Source organism: Brachionichthys hirsutus, unplaced genomic scaffold (assembly GCF_040956055.1).
Source record: "Brachionichthys hirsutus isolate HB-005 unplaced genomic scaffold, CSIRO-AGI_Bhir_v1 contig_964, whole genome shotgun sequence".
Taxonomy (NCBI): Eukaryota; Metazoa; Chordata; class Actinopteri; order Lophiiformes; family Brachionichthyidae; genus Brachionichthys; species Brachionichthys hirsutus.
Window position 1 is genome coordinate 1 of NW_027181517.1, and position 5,000 is coordinate 5,000.

Here is a 5,000-nt window from a genome sequence, read left to right on the forward strand (position 1 = left end):
ACCGGAGGATGTGGATGAAGAACAGAGGACTCGCACCTCCATGCTCCCCCTGTGCAGCATCCAGAGGAGACGGGCCCCGTCGGATGTAGCGGTTGTTTGTCTCCGTGTGGGCCCACGATGTGCTGGGGAAGCATCCGGGGTGTGCCCCCCCCCCCCCCCCCCCTCGCCCCTAGCAAGCTGGGACAGGCTCCAGCACTTCTGGTGAAAAACCGGATGGATGGATATGAGATTGCTTTTTACCACCATACTGTTTCAATACTGAGAATCCAAAAGCAGGTACAACCTTGATGTTGGGGAGATCCAGCACCTCCTGCACAAGCTTGGTGTCCAGGTGACTGTGGAGCAGGCGTCCAGAATCATGCGGAGGTACCGTGAGCGTCTGCTCTGGACTAAATGTCTTAATTTAAAGAGGGATGCTAGCGTAAGCAACCTGCTCACAAGCTACCGTGTGCTCAAATGTCCCCTCCCCCCTCCAGTATGGACAGGGATGGAACTCTGACCGTCAGTTGGGCTGGGTGGCGTGACCACTTCCTCTTTAACCCTTTCCACAACATGGAGGAGATCGTCCACTACTGGAAACACTCGCATGTAAGTCTGCTGCGTTCAGTGACAGAAATGATACAGTTCCTGATAGTCAGACTGATAACAGCCATCCTGCGTTTTGGATGGAGGTCGCAGGTTCAAATCCGGCCGGGGGCCTTTCTTTGTGGAGTCTTTATTACCCTCGCCGAAGGGGAGGCAAGGGTATTGCAATTGGGTCTGTTTGTCTCTCTGTCTGTCCACGCGCATAACTCAAAAACTAGTAACCCAATCGACTTGAAATGTTTACACAAGCAAGGTTCTGTCCGTGGCTCGGTCCTCCCCGAGAATGGAGTTGATCCGGATCTGGATCCAGATTCTAGAATGTTTTTAAAGGATTCTTTAACATTGCGAGATAGGGCACTTTTCTTAATTTCTTCAAAACGCATGGCGGTATGGATCTGAAAAAAAATCACACATAAGTACTCCTTAAAGGTCTATGACCATGACTAATTTCAGACGGATCCGGATCACAATCCGGATCTGAGAGCTAATTTTCGTTATAAAATTGGCATTTTTCAGGAGTCCATCCTGACCTCAATTTTGGAGCTAGAGACTTCAAATTTGGTGTGCAGACTCATATTTACCCTCGCCGAAGGGGAGGCGAGGGTATTGCAATTGGGTGCGTTTGTTTGTCTGTCTGTCTGTCTGTTTGTTTGTTTGTTTGCTTGTTTGTCTGTCCGAGCGCATAACTCAAAAACTAGTAACCCAATCGACTTGAAAATTTTACACAAGCAAGGTTCTGTCCGTGGCTCGGTCCTCCCCGAGAATGGCGTTGATCCAGATCTGGATCCAGATTCTAAAATTATTTTTACATCTGGAATTGTGCCTGTGCTGTAAACTGCCACTTTAAGAGGGAGGGACACGAATGGCATGATGGGAAAAAGAGTCCAGAAGATGGCTTGTAGTACATTCCGGAGCAGCAAGCTAGAGCAGGTTTGGCCCCTCTGATCCGGAAGCCCTGCCTCTTTTGGAGGCGGGGTCTGCAATCTCTGATTGTCTTTCTAGTTTTCTAGTGAAAACGTGATGCATTCAGTTGTAACCTGCAAATAATTCGACAACACAAATGATTAAAGGCCACCTGGAAGATATACCGGTACAAGTTGTCCTTTACATTTCTCCTGGTGCCACAGATGTTTGACATCGGAGAACATCTGACTGTGCCAGACGAGTTCTCAGAGCGTGAGCGGCGCTCAGGTCTGGTGTGGAAGCAGCTGGTTGCTGGGGCGATGGCAGGCGCTGTGTCCCGAACAGGCACTGCACCATTGGACCGTCTAAAAGTCTTCCTGCAGGTGGGTCATTTCACAAAGTTCACGATTACACTTTTGTGAAGGGCTGTCTCAAATCTTTTCTCATTTGTGCTCGGAGAGTTTTTGTCTGTCGAGACGGTGAAACAAACGGTTAGAGGAGCTGACGTTAAGAGTGTTTGAGCCGCCAGCGAGGATGACCGAGGCTGATTCACACCTCGGAACTGAGTGGTTGTTAGGGATTAAGTCTCTAACATTGTGATATTAATTTACAAACGCACCGAAATGAAACAGGCGGACACCAGGCTTCTATTTTCTCTCACGCTGCCCGGACCGGCTGGTCCGGCGCGCTTCCTCCAACCAACTGTTTCCGCTTCCCAGAACAAGTTTATTTATAACGTTCATGGCTCCACCTCTTGACTTAGTGACATCACGATACCTTCAGAGCGCACAACATCGCTGCCCACCAGATGGGGCTGTTCTTTATCTAACGGTTACATTTAAACAAATGAAAATAAGCAAATGACCCTATCAGTGGTCAAACTGAATGGTTCTGGGCTGTCACCAACTATAGAGCCTTTAAACTAAAGCTCGCACCTCAAGGCTGGAAAACTGCTTTTTGCCCAGGGCCATCACCGACCTGAACCTGATAAAGGACCTCACCTCGCACCCCCTTCCTGTTGAACTAGCTCAGTTTGGCAGCTTGTATCTGTACCCACTGTACTCAGATGATTGACTTGTTTTTGCATTCAGGTACATGGTTCTAAATCTCAAGGAATGAATCTCTGGTCTGGACTGAGGGGAATGATCAAGGAAGGAGGCGTGTTCTCACTCTGGAGGGGAAATGGGATCAATGTCCTCAAGATTGCTCCTGAATAGGCCATTAAGTTTATGGCCTATGAACAGGTCGGTGCGCTCCAACCAATCAATGACAAGAAATAATTAGAACTCAATCCTTATAAATAAACCTAATGGTACATGTAAGACCAGAACTCTACCCAGTCTTGAATAATGCCTATTTTCATGTCCGGATAGTTGAATTCTCTCCACAGATGCATCATATTATTGCCCCCCCCCCCCCCCCCCCTCTGGGCCCTTCCCACGTCTGTCTTTCCCCGCCAACCATTCTTTCTTTTACTTTAGATGAAGTGCTTGATTCGGGGCAGTAAAGAGGGGGGCTCTTTAAGGGTACAAGAAAGGTTTATCGCTGGATCTTTGGCAGGAGCTACTGCCCAGACCATCATCTACCCAATGGAGGTCAGTTTAAAGGTCATCGTATCTCTGCTGCCTTTCTGGGTCTGTCCTTTACAACACGAGCCTGCATTCATCCATTCATACAGTGGCTGCACTCATATCGCAGGTGTGGCTTTCTCTAAGCCAGGTGAGGGCTGTGGACTCCGTCACACTCCTGGACCGACAAAGGCATAAAGTTCTCACATTCTGCAGTGTATTTCTGTGGCACTAAGTTCAGTGCCTAGACTTAAAGTGAACTTTATTTTATTTTATTTATTTATTTATTTTTTCTTTTCCAAAATCTTTTTATTATTTTCTTATGAACACATAAAACATTGAAGTACAGCATGTACAGATACTCATACACATACAATGTACACATATCCATACACACTTACATTGATAATTAAAATAATAAAAACTGACACCAACAAGGGAGACAAAAAAAAAAAAAAAAAAAAGGGGGTGGGGTGGGAGGAGTGAGGGGGGGGGGGGGGTCAAGCTAGTCATATCTATGCATTTGTATGTTTATTTCTGTTTATTTTTGCTGAAGTACTCCAAAAACACATCCCACGTCAAATAAAAGTCATCTACCCTCCGTTTCAGTTCGAATTTAATCTTCTCCAATTGAACGTGCTTCATTACATCATTTAAGAGATTTAAGTAGGACGGAGGTTTTTTTTGTTTCCAGTTTAATAGGATCAATCTCCTAGACAACACTGTAACAAATTTAACAACCGTTTTTTGCCTGTTTGAGAGACCAGTCAAGGCTGAGGGAACAATGCCAACACAGGATCAGGCTGTAGTTGTGTCTGACAAATGTTCGACAACATGTTAAATATCTTGGCCCAATAAGGCATTATGTCAGGACACTTCCAGAACGTATGAGCCAGTGTGGCCTGCTCTTGGCCACACCGGTCACAAGCAGTGTTCACCCCTGGAAACATTTTGGAGAGCCACACTTTAGAGAGGTGTAGTCTGTGCAAAACTTTGAACTGCAGAAGTCCATGCCGAGCACAAACTGAAGATGAGTGGACGTTGACCTGAGCTGCAGTCCATTGAGAGGCAGTGATGTTTATCCCGATATCCTGTTGCCAGGCCTCCTTTAGATGATCAAGTGAAGGCATGTATTCTTTGTCTGATATTTCGCGACGTATTTTAGAAATTGAACCTTTTTTCAGCGGGTCTTTTGAGAGTACAGTGTTCATCTCGGAGTCAGGGGGCCGAGAGGGGAAACCAGAGAATTTTGCTTTAACAAAGCTACGAATTTGTAAATATTTGAAAAAGTCAATATTTTCAATTTTATATTTTTCTCTCAATTGCTCAAAGGTTGCGAATTTTCCACTAACATACAAGTCCTGCATGGAATTTATCCCTTTGGCTCTCCATCGATGAAATGAGACCTTACTGAGTTCTGGACCAAACTCATGATTATGTGTGATCGGGGTCAATGTTGAGATTTCCTGCCAATTAAAATGTCTCCTAATTTGATGCCAAATCTTAACTGAATGGGAAACCACAAGACTCTTGACTTTGGGTTTATTATTTTTCAAGGAGGCATAAAGCAATGCTTGTAATGAGGTAGAATTGCAACTCTGATTCTCCATCTCTACCCAGTCAGCCCCCTGCGAATTGCACCAGAAAGACAAAGCTCGGATATTACACGACCAATAGTATACTCTCAAACAAGGCAATCCCATTCCTCCCAGCTCTTTTGGTCTCTGCAAAAAATACTTTTTAATCCTGGGTGTCTTTTTATTCCAAATAAAACGAGATATTAAACTGTCCAATTTTGTGAAGAAGGCTTTGGTGATATAAAATGGTATGCATTGGAATAAAAACAGAAATTTAGGAAGAATGTTCATTCTTACTATGTTAATTCTTCCTGCCAGAGAAACTGGGAGGGTGTTCCATTTGTCCAAGTTGTGAGTCGTTTGTTCA

General features: G+C 45.1%; 1 pseudogene; it reads left to right on the plus strand.

The window, feature by feature from the left end:
• The first annotated feature begins 276 nt into the window (after positions 1 to 276).
• LOC137917522 (mitochondrial adenyl nucleotide antiporter SLC25A23-like) lies at positions 277 to 3,083 on the plus strand (annotated as a pseudogene).
• The last annotated feature ends 1,917 nt before the right edge of the window (positions 3,084 to 5,000 follow it).